At 43.3% G+C, this 15,501-nt stretch overlaps 1 protein-coding gene across 2 annotated transcripts in view; it reads right to left on the bottom strand.

The window, feature by feature from the left end:
* Positions 1-15,501, bottom strand: part of OTUD7A (OTU deubiquitinase 7A) — a 468,456-nt gene that overhangs the window by 272,512 nt on the left and 180,443 nt on the right. For both annotated transcript variants that reach the window (XM_030188471.1, XM_030188476.1), the window contains exon 3: positions 2,715-2,863. The gene's annotated coding sequence lies outside the window, so the exon portion shown is untranslated. The remainder of the gene's footprint in view (positions 1-2,714; positions 2,864-15,501) is intronic.

The raw sequence follows: 15,501 nt of genomic DNA, 5'->3' as shown, positions 1-15,501 counted from the left end.
GGGACTTCCGGAACCGCGGGGTTGACGAACTGACCCAATACTGGAACCAGGAGCCAGGAGGACAGGAGGAACACGGGCGACAGGTCAGGGCAGGCAACTCACAGCGTAGTCGAAACAGGCAATAGGTCAGGGCAGGCAGCTCACAGCGTAGTCGAAACAGGCAATAGGTCAAGGCAGGCAGCTAGCAGAGAAGTCCAAAAACAATGCAAAGGTCAAGACCAGGAGAGCAAGGAAAACAAACTGAGAACTGGAACACACGGAGACTAGCCTCGGGAAACAGAACCTGAAGCAATGTTCTATCCCAGGCCTGCTCCTTAAATACTGTCCGCAATCAACCACCCAGCCCCAGCCGACATGGCCGGCCAATCAGAACCTGGTAACTGACAGAATTCTTCTGATTGGCTGTGTCCGAGCTCCCAGGCGGGACTACCGCGTCGGCCTTCCAATCTAACTCCTCTGAGGCGGAGTTCGGGTACCCGCGCCCGAAAGTGAAGCCATCGCATCTCGGCGCCATTCTCCCTACTGGCGCGAGTACGGCCCTCAAGAGCCCGGCGGCCGCGATCGCCGACCCACAGCCTCGGCCCCGGACTGGGCGGCTATCGCCGCGGTGAGCCCCGGCTCTCCGCCGCGGCCTCAAGAAGGCCGGCCCTCGCCGCGGTGGACACTGGCTCCCGCTACCAGCGGAGGAGCAGGCGGAGGGAGCGACGGATGTGACACTTACAGAAATTATTTATAATGAAAAAAAATCACGTTATTTTTTTCTCCTATACTAGTATAATATTTTCATTGATGTCTGTTTATATGCACCATGGCTGCTATAAGGGGTGTGGCTATAATTGGGGTGGAGTCATATGTGGTGACCCTGCTCATAATGAGTACCGGCACCTTTATTTCTACAAAAAAAAGCACTGGCCATGTATGACTATGCTGGAAAAGTTTTGCAGGAATCAGTGCACTTTGAAAATGACAACACTGGTGACATTATAAAATCTACTGGAAAGGGGCTTATACATATGAATTTCATTAGAGGAAGCCTGCATGGAGATATGTGCTTTAACATCTGCTCATTATTGTTACAGCATCCTCAGCATGTATTTTAAGTGGATAAGGAAGGTACCAAGAGCTAACTAAGGGGTTCTTTTACTAAGGTGCGCTGAAAAATGGCCTGTGGTAGTATAGGCATGTGCTTTGGGCGCACGCAGAATTATTTTTTTAGCACACCAAAAAAAATGCCTTTTTAAAATTTTTTGCCAAAAATGGACGTGCGGCAAAATGAAAATTGCCGCACGTCCATTTTGGGTCTGAGACCTTACCACAAGCCATTGACCTAGTAGTAAGGTCTCGCGTGGTACCTGGGCAGTAATGGTCTACGTGCGTCAAATTCCACTTGACGCACATAGCTGCTGCGCGTCAGCAAATATTTTTCAGACACGCTTAGCAGATGCATGCCAAAATTGAAATTACTGCAAGGGCCACGCGGTAACTGGGCGGTAACTCCAATTTGGCGCATGTTGGGCATGCATAGGCGCCTACGCGGCTTAGTAAGAGGAAGTTTAGAAAACAAATTAGCAGGAAAGGACACAGAAACAAGACAGAAGGTGGGAAAGATTATTCTGGAACATGGGTGTAATAATTAATGACTAGATGAGAAATGATTAGTGATATAAGATAGGCATACGAGAGGGATGGGACATACAGACAGATAGAAACATTAAAAAAAAGGAACCACCTAAGTCCGGTGGGGGGGGGGGGGGGAGGAGTCTAGGAGGTGGTTAGGGAGCTGATTATCACCTAGTGCCCCACTTCTAATCTTTGTACTTTATGTTTTAGTAGCTGCTTGCACTCTGCTCTTGCATTTGGTAATTGTCTGCTGATTGAAGTAAGAAAATAAAGAGAATTGTGCTGAAGTGATAACCAGTTGTGTGAGAATCATTTGGGTAAGCCTTCCCCATCGCAGAGGTGGTGTGAAGAAGGTAAGCTCACAGTGAGTGTTCAGGGCTGGTCCAGCCTGGAACATTCTCTTAGGGCCCCTTTTGCCAAGTTGTGGTAAAAGGGGCATGTGTTTGACGTGCGCCAAGGCCCCCTTTTACTGCAGCGGTTACAAGGGTTTGTTTTTTTAAGGAAATGGCCATGCACTAATCGCAGGGATTCGTTTGTGGCCATTTCTAGGGGAAGCCCTTACCACCACCTATTTAGGTGATGGTAAAGACTCCAATGCTAACCCAGGGGGTAACTGGGCGGCGATTACCGTCGGGTAAGCCCTGGTGCTATAAAAATACAAAATATTTCTGTAGCCCTGGAAATGGCGTGCACTGGGGGTGGGAACTACTGCCAGGCTCCTGTGGTAGCCCAGCGGTACTCCCGATTTGGCACATGACAAAGCAACGGTAGCTCAACCGCCACTTTGTAAAAGAGTCTCTTAATTATTTTTTTTCCACAGTGATCTTCAGATTTAGGACCTATATGAACACACTTTCAAAATGCTAAATATTTCAGAAAGCATTGCTAGCATGATTCACCAGTTACTATTCAGTACCACATAACTGTAGTCAACTTTTGCTTTAAATATTATTGCTTGTGCTGCAATACATTTAAGAACCACAGCTGTTCAAAGTTGTTTAGCTAAAATTAGATCCCTTATTAAAGTTACATTTAAGCCATAAATAGCTTAACAGTTGAATAAAGTCATCCGTAAAACAGTTTGTTTCACTTACTTTCAAAAGCCTTTAAGTAAGAGTTCTTTGAGGTATGTGTCTGATGGATGCAATTCTTTCTAACAACAGTCGGCTCTCCATAGCTGACTTCAGGCCATTTTTTGCCACTGCAGAAAATAAGAATGGTGAAATTGTTTCCCCTGAGATATCTGAAAAACAAAACATGGGAGTATATAAGAATTCATCATATCTGTTTATAAGACCACAGATATAAATAATTGCTCTCATTATTAAAAGGTTTATAATTTTTTTTGGATAAAAGGATACAAATATAGGAAGGTCAACTAGTATTTTCAAACAACTAAGTTCATATATTAGAGACAGAGAATATATCATGTCAGATAAGGACTATAAGACAGTTGGGTGACAATTTTAGATCAGCTCTACCTGAATTTGAAACTTGCTTGTGCTTGGATTTGTAAAGGTAATTAAATCTAAATTCTAAATCCAAATCAGTCTTACCAATTATAACCACCTATTCTCAACTCTCTACAACCTGTGTAGAGAGCAAGGTTGTTACCATTTTTTGAACTTCTCCAGGACTCTAGTGAAAAGGGCCAGGTCTCAACAGTAAAAATCATACTGACCAGTCCTCAACAGTTTAGCCATCTTTGCAGAGTATACTTCAAGAACACCCTATGCAAATCTCAATTATGCAGACGTATAAATTAAAAAAAAAAAAAAAAAAACCTTCATTAAGACATTAGAAGTCAATGCAGAATTTTCAGCACTAGGTAAAGTGACCTCTAGTTTTGACTCCTGCTACTATACAAGAAGCCATATCTTGTATTAGTTGCAGTTTATAGCACAACTTTGAAAGTACAGGTAGGAAAACCCAATAGGACGCTGTTATGATATTCAATGCAAGAAGGTATTTAAGAATGAACCACTATAATTAAAGCACCTTTGACAGATACAATCAACCTTAAAAATGATCTATTGACCGAAGAAACCATCAGTCAAGCAATCAATAAATTCTCCAAAACTCACTCCAAACTGGATATTTGTCCCAACAACCTAATAATGCTCGCCCCCCAACGCTTCATAACAGACCTTACATCACACATGAATTACATGTTGCAACACGGACTATTCCCCAAGGACAAAGGAAATATACTTCTTACCCCGATACCCAAAGACCTAGAGAAAAAATTAAAGGACACAACCAACTATCGACCAGTAGCATCAATCCCCCTGGCAGTCAAACTAATGGAAAGTATGGTAACCAAACAACTTACCAATTACCTAAACAAATTCACCATACTGCATGAATCACAATCAGGATTTCGATCCAATCATAGCACTGAAACAGTGCTAACTACTCTCATAACCAAATTCAAACAATTACTTGCAACGGGAAACAATGTGCTCCTCCTACAATTTGACATGTCCAGCGCGTTCGACATGGTCAGCCACCAAATACTCTCAAACATCCTGGATTATTTTGGGATTGGAGGAAACGTACTTAGATGGTTTGAAGGCTTCTTAACAGCAAGAACCTATCAAGTGATATCAAACTCAAAAATATCAACACCATGGAAACCTGAATGCGGAGTACCACAAGGATCACCGCTCTCGCCGACCCTTTTCAACTTTTTTTTTAAAATCATTTATTTATAATTTTTTCATTTTACAAGGATCACTTGCAAAACAGTAAAACAGAGATGATTGTACATTAAAACAATATTAGAAGAAAACAATCTCAACAAGATAAATGGATTTTATACAATCTTTCTCTTTCTTAGACCACAAAATAAATAGGGAGAGTGAAACAAGACAAGGAGATCAATTTAAACAACAGCAAACAAAGAAAACGTGGTATTAACCCGATTATCCCCAGTTATTATTTATCTAAATCATTATTCCACATTGATCATCTGGTTGGTTTCTTCAAGACCATAACAGTGCATAGTCCATCAATTTCATTGGAAACATACCGTATTTTTCGGACTATAAGACGCACTTTTTTCCCCCAAAATTTGGGAGGAAAATGGGGGGTGCGTCTTATAGTCCGAAGGTAGCGTTTTTGGATCGCCGTCCCGTACTTACGCGATGCCATGTTCCGTGGTGGTCTAGTGACGTCGGGGCAGGAAAGAGCCCCCTCTTTCCTGCCCATCGTGCTGCTCTCCGTGCTCCTCACTGCTTCCTGACGGTCTCGGCGATATTCAAAATGGCCGCCGAGATTCTCGGCGGCCATTTTGAATCTTGCCGAGACCGTCAGGAAGCAGTGAGGAGCACGGAGAGCAGCGCGATGGGCAGGAAAGAGGGGGCTCTTTCCTGCCCCGACGTCACTAGACCACCACGGAACATGGCATCGCGTAAGTACGGGACGGCGGTCCAAAACTCGGACAAGACGCACCGGAGCACCTAGGTTTTAGAGGAGGGAAAAACGAAAATTTTTTTTTCCTATTTCCCTCCTCTAAAACCTAGGTGCGTCTTATGGTCCGGTGCGTCTTATAGTCCGAAAAATACGGTACTTATTGTCCAATATTAGTGAAAGTAATACAACTGATTTCATTTTTTCCCCTTTTAAAACCAGAAATTGTTTAACCATACAGACCCTTGAATCTCCAATCCAATTCCCGCTGATTAAAGTAATCCCAGTTTCACAGGCTTCACTCCTTTTGAATTAATATATTAAGAGGAATCATTTCAGAGGAAAAAAACATTAGGAGTCATACTTGGAACTCTGGGAAAACAACAATCTCGATATTAATCATCTGTAACAATATTCATTTTGTTCAAATTGTTCTGGTCTTTTATCATTTTCAAATCTTAACCGTTTCCTACTTCAGTAGAACTTCATTTGCTGTATATTCTCAAAGGATTCGATTAGATTATCCATGTGGCTCATTAACAAGACTATATCTGAAGCAAAGTCATTCTCTACCACTGTCAAGTCCTGGAGCACCCTCCAGATGACATTCAATGCAACCTCCACGGGAGCCAAAAACTCCAAGCTGATAACTCTTAAGGGTTTAGGAGTAGCACCGCCGACACGGGTTCAGCTGTAAATGACTTCCGTTTCAGCATACACTCCTGACTCACTCCTCCACTCCTTTGGGCATGGTGGGTAAATGATTTTTGAGCGATGAAGTTGTTTCCAGGTCCAAGAGCATCGACGCTCCTTCGTCGGTGCTAATCAAAGGACTCATCAACCCAGTCATCTATGGGCAGCTCGTCACACAGCGGTCCCACACTTGCTGCACAGGGGACAAAACGCTGGTCATCGGCGGCTGACCCCCCATTGTCAAGGCAACTGCTAATGCAGAGAGGAAATTTCAAGTGAACAAAAACTGAACTTCAGACGACAGCTGGGCCGTTGAGTGTACGAGCTTCAGGTCACCATCTTTCCCCTCTCCCTAATTTGGGACACTCTTTGTCTGGTTTCTCCTCAGAGGCCTGTTTGATATGGGTAACCCTTCAGCATAGCCCTCAAGTCATTGAAACACGGAAGCCCCTCCACCACTTACAAGGTGGTGTCCCTTCGGAGGGGCGACCCTTTTCAACTTAATAATGATACCATTAGCCAAATCGCTAGCCAACCAAGAACTCAACCCGTACATCTATGCAGATGATGTTACGATATACATTCCGTTCAAACAAGATATAGCCGAAATCACAAATGAAATCACACACAGTCTCCAAATAATGAACTCATGGACGGACGCATTCCAACTAAAGCTGAACGCAGAAAAAACACAATGTCTCATCTTGTCTTCACAATATAATACAAACAAACCCAATACCATAAACACACCGGACTACACCCTCCCAGTCTCGGACAGCTTAAAAATTCTGGGAGTCACAATCGACCGAAATCTCACACTTGAAGATCATGCGAAAAATACAGCAAAAAAAAAGTTCTACTCAATGTGGAAACTTAAAAGAATCAAACCTTTCTTCCCAAGGGAAGTATTCCGCAGCCTAGTACAATCAATGGTGCTAAGCCATCTAGACTACTGCAATGCTATTTATGCTGGATGTAAAGAACAAATCATTAAGAAACTTCAAACCGCTCAAAATACAGCAGCCAGACTCATATTTGGGAAAGCAAAATACGAAAGCGCCAAACCCCTAAGAGAGAAACTACACTGGCTCCCACTAAAAGAATGAATTGCGTTCAAAGTTTGCACCCTGGTCCACAAAATTGTTCACGGGGAAGCCCCGACCTATATGTCAGACCTTATAGACTTGCCTACCAGGAATGCAAAGAGATCAGCACGCACATTCCTCTATCTCCATTATCCTAACTGCAAAGGACTAAAATATAAACCCACATACGCGATCAGTTTCTCATACATCTGCACGCAGCTATGGAACGCACTACCAAAGGCCATAAAAATAACGCAAGACCTAACTATCTTCTGAAGGCTACTGAAAACAGATCTGTTCAAGATGGCATACCATAAACACCCATCTTAAACACCAAAAAATAAGACTTTACACGACATAGACATAATTGAAATCTTATCACTTGACTGATCAACCTCCTTACCACTAAAGAATAAGCATAACCACTTTAATCTCTATTTCGAATATGGTCTCTCCATAGTCGATGACCTAAAGAATGATACTATAATTTATTCTTTCAATTTCTTACTCAGGAACTTTCATGTATTACCATAATTTATTCTTCCTTAACATATATATGCACATGATATATATCTATACCATGATCTGTTCACGTATGTTATGTTACATGTATGTTACCATGTATGTATGCAACTTAACACATTACCATTTGTAATTCTGTTACCCGGAAATGGCAACCGCCATTACGGCAAATGTAAGCCACATTGAACCTGCAAATTGTTGGGAAAATGTGGGATACAAATGCTACAAATAAATAAACAAATCTAAATTAAATATTTCTGTAAAGATATTAAGAGATGTGAAATTCCATGGGCAAATAATGATTCAGGATCACTTCTAAACTGCAGACTTTCTATTTCCAAAGTAGCAATACAGATAGACAATTCTAAAAGCCTTGCTTTCCCACCATCTGGGCTTTCATCTTGGATGGATTCAACATTATTTTATTTTGGATCAACCAAAGTCAGATGGCTTCCAATCTCTGGTTTATCCAGTCTATTTGATCCGATATCTAATCATCACTACTAGATCGTCTGTTTGTATCAATAAAGTTTGTTGGCCAACAAAACTTTAAAAGCCTTTAGAGCATTCCAGACTGCTTTCAACTCCTGGAAATTTGATGAAGTTCTCCTGCAAGGGCCACAAACCCCGAGGGTGAAATCCATTTATATGAGCTCTCCAGCCTAGTTTGAATGTATCTGTCAGTACAGTTTGAATTTATGGAATCTGGAAAGGAATGCCTTTTAACAGATTGGCCTGAACAGACTTCCAGGACAAAGAGCCCTGAAAGTGTTTTGTAACAAATGTGTCATCACATAGCCTATTGAAAGATTGTATATCAAATCTATGAACCTTTACCCTTTTTACCCCTTTAACCTATCAGTGGCCCAAGCCCATTCCGTGCACATGATCCACTGAGCTTGTCTCATATTGCCCCCTACTGTACACCACAATAGCCCTTAAGGGTAAAGGGGGCACTTATATGTGGGTACAGTAGGGTTCTGGGGACTTTGGGAGGAGTCACAGTTCCCACCACAAGTGTGACAGGTAGAGGGAAATAGGGACCAGAGTCCCCCACTCCATAGTGCACTGCACCGACCACTATACTACTCCAGGGACCTGGCTATAATATCTGAGGCTGTCATAGAGGCTGGTAAGTCATATTTTTATTCACATTTTTGGGGGGTGGAAGGGGATCAGTGACCACTAGCGGGTATGGAGGGGGGGGTCATCCCTGATTCCCTCCAGTAGTCATCTGGTCATTTATGGCACCTTTTTGTGCCTTATCTAATTTAATAATTCGCACCTCCAACGTTCTGAAGCTGACTCCGTGGCAGCGTGGCAGTGAAGCCGTGTAGTATTCGTAATCGCCCTGTCCTCGAGGGAATTCTGTATAGTTGCCAGGGAAAGAAACGCAATGTCAGAAGGAGAAGGGCCCAACCACAGGCCTCGCACTCGCTCTCAGTGCCCCGCCCTTGGAGGGAAGGGAAGGCTACATATAATATTCACCCATCGGAAGTTTGTTCCCTCCCTCCGAGTTCCAGCGTTGTCATCCGTCCCCCCTCCCTCCCAGTTCCAGGGTCGTCATCCCTCCCTCCCTTCCAGTTCCAGGCCCCCTCCCTCCGAATTTTAAAAGTCATCCTGACTTACCACACACGGTAAAAAGCATGCAGGCTCGGCACTTACTTCAGTTTTCCCTTCTCTGTCTCTCAGCTCTGGTCCCACCCTTGCGGAAACAGGAAATGAGGGCGGGACCAGAGCTGAGAGCTAGAGAAGGGAAAACTGAAGTGCCGAGCCTGCACACTTTTTACCGCTGCTGCTGGCTGCCGTAACCCCGACGAGGTAAGTCAGGATGACTTTTAAAATTCGGAGGGAAGGCGCCTGGAACTGCAAGGGAGGGAGGGAAGGACAACGACCCTGGAACTGGGAAGAAGGGAGGGGGGGACCCTGGAACTGGGAGGGGAGGGAGAGGGGACCCTGGAATTGGGAGGAAGGGAGGGAGGGGGGACGCTGGAACTTCTCTTAAAAACACTAATGGCAGAAGGTGATTACCTTGCTAGTACCCGTTTCATTTCAATGAGAAACGGGCTATTTTTTTTACTAGTTTGTTATTTATTTTATTACATTTGTACCCCGCACTTTCCCACTCATGGCAGGCTCAATGCGGCTTACATGGGGCAATGGAGGGTTAAGTGACTTGCCCAGAGTTACAAGGAGCTACCTGTGCTTGAAGTGGGAATCGAACTCAGTTCCTCAGTTCCCCAGGACCAAAGTCCACCACCCTAACCACTAGGCCACTCCTCCACTAAAAACAGATCTAGCTCAAAATGCCTTAGTTTTGTTTTGTTCCATTATATGGCTGAAAAACGTCTAAGTCTTAGGAATGCCCACGCCCTTAACACACCACCCCGGCATGCCCTCTTGAGATCTGGATGCACTGCATTGAACAGCATAGCAAAAGTCTGAAAAATAGGTTTTGAAAATACTGATTTGGACATTTTTGTAAGGAAAATGTCCAAATGTTGCTTTATGCCACTTTTTAGATGTTTTTCGCTTTCAAAAATGAGCCCCACAGTATCCTAAATGGATGAATTTCTGAATGCACCAATTAGAGGTTATAAGAGGCCATTGGTTTGTGAAAAAATGTTAGCCTCCCTCCTACTAGAAAGTTGTCCAGCACAGATACTGGGAAACTGGCTATGTTCTCATGGAAGCAGTCAAAACCCTATCCTCAGCTTTGGCTGCAGAGCTGACTTGATATTCTGGGTCCTTTGCTGTCTGGGACCAGAGTGAGAACCCTATCTTGATTATGAAAAGTGACAGGGAGGAAGATACCTATGCATTTGAGAATTATAGGAACACTTTGGTACCTCCTGGAAGAGGGTCATAAGGGTATCATTGTAGTTCTTGATGGGGGTAGCAGCTTCCTGAACTGTATTCCCCTAAAGGGTATCTTCGTGGTATGGCATGTCATAAGGTTTTCCCTGCACATCGTATCTTAGTTCTGAAGTCCAGAGCCATGCCCATGTACAACTGGTAAGAAGCTATGCAGGATGAGAGCACAGCATTCTGAAAACAAAAACCTTACTTCCAAAAGATTTCAATGTCTGAGCTTCTCTCCCCATATGCACTGAAGAATGAGTTTTGGAATCTTTAGCCTTTGAGAGAGGATTCAACCACCATGGAATGGTATGGAAGTTGTTACTTCTCAAATCTGGGACCCTTTTGAACTCTATACAGTCAGTCTTCTTACTGATAGGGGATACAGAGAGGGCTTCTACCACATTCCCATCAGCACATCCTTGAGGATTCTGTGAACAAGCAAGATTCTGGTGGGAAAGTGGGGGATATTAAAGAATCAAAGGATGACCAATGTTTCTGTCCTGGATTTCTTCTCCATCTCTAACAAACAGAATTGCCTCAGCCATTTCACACATAAAATTAATGAATAATTGTTCAAGAAGGGACTTTCTTCTCTCATGCAGTGGCGATGGGTCTGATGAACCCTCTTCAGAGAACACCTATGATTCAATCAGAATGCGAGAAGCATTCAGAATCAGATCCTGAAAAATACTCCATTGGAAAAGCCTGAGTATCTGCCTGGTGTCAGGCTTTGGACAAGAGCATCTAGACACAGAGGATCTCTGAAGCTTTGGTAAAGTTAGCCCAACATACTGGAGATCAAACAACAGTGTGGCCAATGTCGGTCCTGAGGTCCTTCAAGGTTTCTGTGTCAATGCCTCTCCAGTAGGCAGTATGTAGTCTCAAGACTGGTTGGATCCCTCTTTTCATCAACATTTTCAATGTAAAAGCCACAGGATCACACTGAGAAAAAGGAACCACTCCATCTGCTCATCAAATCCCCCTCATGAGCTGCTCCTCAAAGGCTGCCATCAACATAGGCATAGGGAATACAGTAGGAGTGGGTCTGTCTTTCTGAGTCATTTGAGGAATACAAGATGCTATGTCTCAAGCCCTTGGAAGATGTAGTGCCCCTCTGATAGCAAGGAGGATGAGTGATCAGGGATCCTTCAAAAATATCAATGACTGAGGTGCTTACTATACTTTGAAGTCCAATGTCAGTGCACACCAACTTCCACCTGACATTCTGTATTGCTAGCCCTCCGCACTGATGAAGCTGAGAACAAATCCTCCAGATTCATCGAGCAGGACTCCGGTGATGACTAATCCATATGGTTTCTATAGATGCTCATTTTCAAGGATAAACAATGCACTCTCCATGCTGAAAAATCCCTTGTATCAGATACAACCTTGCAACACTTGGAGACTGATGCTTTTAATGCCAAAGTAGATGGACTAGACTTCTCAGCACCAATATTTGTGCGTTGCTTTTCACAAGCACAAAGAGCTCACCTGTACATCTGTGAACATAATTTATAATGAAAGGGACAGTGTATGGGCCCCAAGCATTGTAAGCATTAATTATAGGGATCCGTGATGGATATAATCTTGGTGCATAACTTGATTTTGACTAAAAATACCCCTCCTGGAAGCCTGAGGTCCTCAAAGAGGCTTACAACAGGGTGAGTACAAATAATAAGACCTGAAAATAGCCAAAAAACCCTATCTATCTATCTATCAAAGATGCTACGAGGAAGAAGTACTGCATAGCAGCAACAAGAATAAGCAAGAAATTTATAAAGAGTCAATTAAACCGAAAACAATCATACCTTGGTGTGAGCTCTTGTGATGAGCGACTAACCAGCTCCAGTAAAGATGATGATTGAGGTGGTCCTGCATGACAGCAGCAGATAGCAATTGGCAGCACCAAAGCTTTTAGTAATTAAGAAGTTTGAGTAGCATTCCCATGTGGGCTTCACTGGTAATGTCACCCCATGCTGTAAGAACTTGTATTCGCTTGTCCGCAGAGAAATGCTTTCATAAAATTATACTAAAAAAATAATTACACTCTTACTGTCAAACCAAACAGAAGACATCCTTCAATAGCATGGAAGGGGGGACAGCAGTAGAAAGGTATTTTCCCCCAGCAATTCCTGCATCTCTTTTGGCTGCAGGAGAGTCATCTTATTTCCACTTTTCCTACTTTTTATTTTTCCTGTTATTTTTATATCTCTCTTAGAATGACAACCAACCACTTATACTCAGCTTGAATTATAGATTTTAGCAAACTCCATGTGTTTTATTGTCAGTTTCTCCAAAGTGTCAGCTGCCTAAAGCTTCTCCAGGATTTTAGAGAATGGAAGCAGTTTCCAAAACTGCTCAACATCACGAAACACACACTGGTAAATCTTTCTATCCACAAGAACAATTTTAAACTGGGTAGAGAACCATGGAAGTTTAGATTTTACTTCAGCATGATTTAATAAGTAGTTTTTGGAATGACTGGGAGAATATTGCTTTCTAAAATGAAACAACAAGCAATTAAACTGAACCAGCCTTGAGGCCTAAAAAAACTTTTACCCATGGAAATGGCTTTGAAAACCGGGCAAAATACTGATCTTCAGCTACCAGTAGAATCATACATCACTTCTCTCCGTTTGAAAAAAATTGGACAGCGATAGCCAGTTCACAATAGGAGCCACCAACACACAAACCCTGCCCCCTTCAATAATTCTACCCCCCCCCCCCCCGAGCCCTACCCTTCCCCATCCCACTTCTTCCCCCCCCTCCCCCCCCCCCCACCAGGACTTACCCAAGGGTCCACAATGGTGAAGTAGTGGGTCCTCTGCTGTCACCTGATTCAGCGCCGGAATTCAAAATGGCTCTAATGACCCCTAACCCCTTAGCATCACAGTATTATTGCTAGGGGTCATCCTTGCATATATAGACACTAATCTGATATGTGGGGGATGGGGGAATCGGCTATCAGGGAGAGATGGGAGAATTATGGGCTGCTATGCTAGAGTTTTATTTGATTATGAGTAGGCTTGAGCCGCTTTACCAGTGCTGAGAGACAGCATGGGTACTTCTGCACTGTCACTCCAGTGTTTGTTAAATATACGGTAATATAACCTTTCTGTAGACCCAGTCCCACCTTCGCTATGCCTCCGATATGCCCCCTTGAATTTTGGCCGTCCCCGCGACGGAGTGCAGTTGGGGACATCCAAAATCAGCTTTTGATTATACCGATTTGGACGACCCTGTGAGGACGCCCATCTTCCTTTTTATGTCGAAAGATGGGTGTCCTTCTCTTTCGAAAATGAGCCTAATAGAGGTCAAGAAAGCTATTTAGAAAGGGGGGCATCCAGAGAGATGCCATAGTTTCTCTAGTCTTCTCTATTATCAACACCATTAGATCCAAAGAACATTCATTTAAGATGGAAACCCATTTCTTCATAAATACTTCGTCATCGGTAAACAAACAAGGTTCTTAAGACATTCTTAGACCTCTTGGAATGTATTCATGCTTACAGGATTATGAAGAATTAGTTCAAGATCCAACACAAGACTTACAACAAACGATTAGTCAATTTACTAAACAAGGTTTACAGAAAGGATATATTACCTTAGCTTACTGAACAAGATTTACAAAAAGGATATTTTACCTTACAAGAAGTTTTGTTTTTGAACAAACAGTATCCTCAAATACCAGTGATATATATTCTACCTAAGGTGCATAAAACTCTACATAAGCTGCCTGGAAGACCTTTAGTATCAAGAAAGAATTCAGTTTTAGAACCTCTTTCTATTTTTGCAAACCACTTTTTAAGACCTCTAGTGGTTGAGTCATTCTCCTATATAAAAAATGTGTCTCATTTTTTACAGATCCTGGAAAAAATAATTTTGGAAGAAGTACTGCTTGTCACGTTAGATGTAGTTTTCCAGCAAGTTTCTGGGTGGCCATGGGAGCCACGATGGCCCCCTTTGGTTGCTAATTTATTTACGAAATGATTTGAAGACAAATTTGTGAAAACCTCGGTATGGTTTAAATATATAAAGCTTGCAAATAATTGCAAGCTTTATAAATATATAAAGCTTGCAAATAATTGCAAATCACAGTTTCACACTACCTGTGTATATTATAGGATAACAAGAATCAGTTGTCACCCACAGTTCAATGCAAATCTTTCAGCATCTAGAGTGGAGAAAAAAAGGGGATTCAGTAACGCCACCCAGCCAGCCCAAGATAATCGGACTATAAGGCATGGGCCCGGCACAGCATCATCTAACCCCCCCAAAAAACTCCACACTATCAAATGTCCAAAAATATCAAAAATGGACTTAAAATAACCTGAGGGTAGACAATGGATATATGCTACTATGAAGAAGCTACTGATTACTTATCTTGACTCCCAATGTAATGGTGCCGCACACATGATCTGTAGCTGAATCATAAAAACAGGGAAGTCCCCGTTTCGGTATCGCTGCTTCAGGGGTTTAACATGCTTGTAAAGACTCCAAACTTGTTCTCGTCTGCTCACGCTCAAAGACATCTACACACTCCCATGTCTCATGTGCTGTACTCCGAAGAGTGGGAGGAGCCAGCATTCGTAGTGCACTAGTCCCCCTCACATGCCAGGACACCAACCGGGCACCCTAGGGGGCACAGCAGTGGACTTCAGAAATTGCTCCCAGGTGCATAGCTTCCTTAACTTCGGTGCTGAGCCCACAAAATCCACTCAACACAACTGTACACCACTACCATAGCCCTAAGGGGTGAAGGGGGGCACCTATATATAGGTATAGTGGGTTTTGGGTGGGTTTTGAAGGGCTCACATTTACCAGCACAAGTGTAACAGGTGGGGGGGGGTGGGCCTGGGTCCATCTGCCTGAAGTGCACTGCACCCACTAAAACTGCTCCAGGGACCTGTATACTGCTGTCATGGAGCTGGGTATGACATTTGAGGCTGGAATAGAGGCTGGCACATAATTGATTTTTTTTTTTAGGGTGGGAGGGGGTTGGTGACCACTGGGGGAGTAAGGGTAGGTCATTCCCGATTCCCTCTGGTGATCATCTCGTCAGTCTGGCACCTTTTTGAGGCTTGGTGGTGAAAAAAAATGGACCAAGTAAAGTCGACCAAATGCTCATCAGAGACGCCCTTCTTTTTTCCATTATCGGCCGAGGACGCCCATCTCTTAATCACGCCCCAGTCCCGCCTTCGTTTCGGTGCTGACACGTCACCGTGAACTTTGGTCGTCCCCGTGACGGACTGCAGTTGAGGACGCCCAAAATCAGCTTTTGATTATGCCGATTTGCGCGACCCTGAGA

This window comes from Microcaecilia unicolor, chromosome 1 (genome assembly GCF_901765095.1).
Source record: "Microcaecilia unicolor chromosome 1, aMicUni1.1, whole genome shotgun sequence".
Lineage (NCBI taxonomy): Eukaryota > Metazoa > Chordata > Amphibia > Gymnophiona > Siphonopidae > Microcaecilia > Microcaecilia unicolor.
Note: the sequence above shows the minus strand (reverse complement) of the source record. Positions and strands in the feature narration are given on the sequence as shown.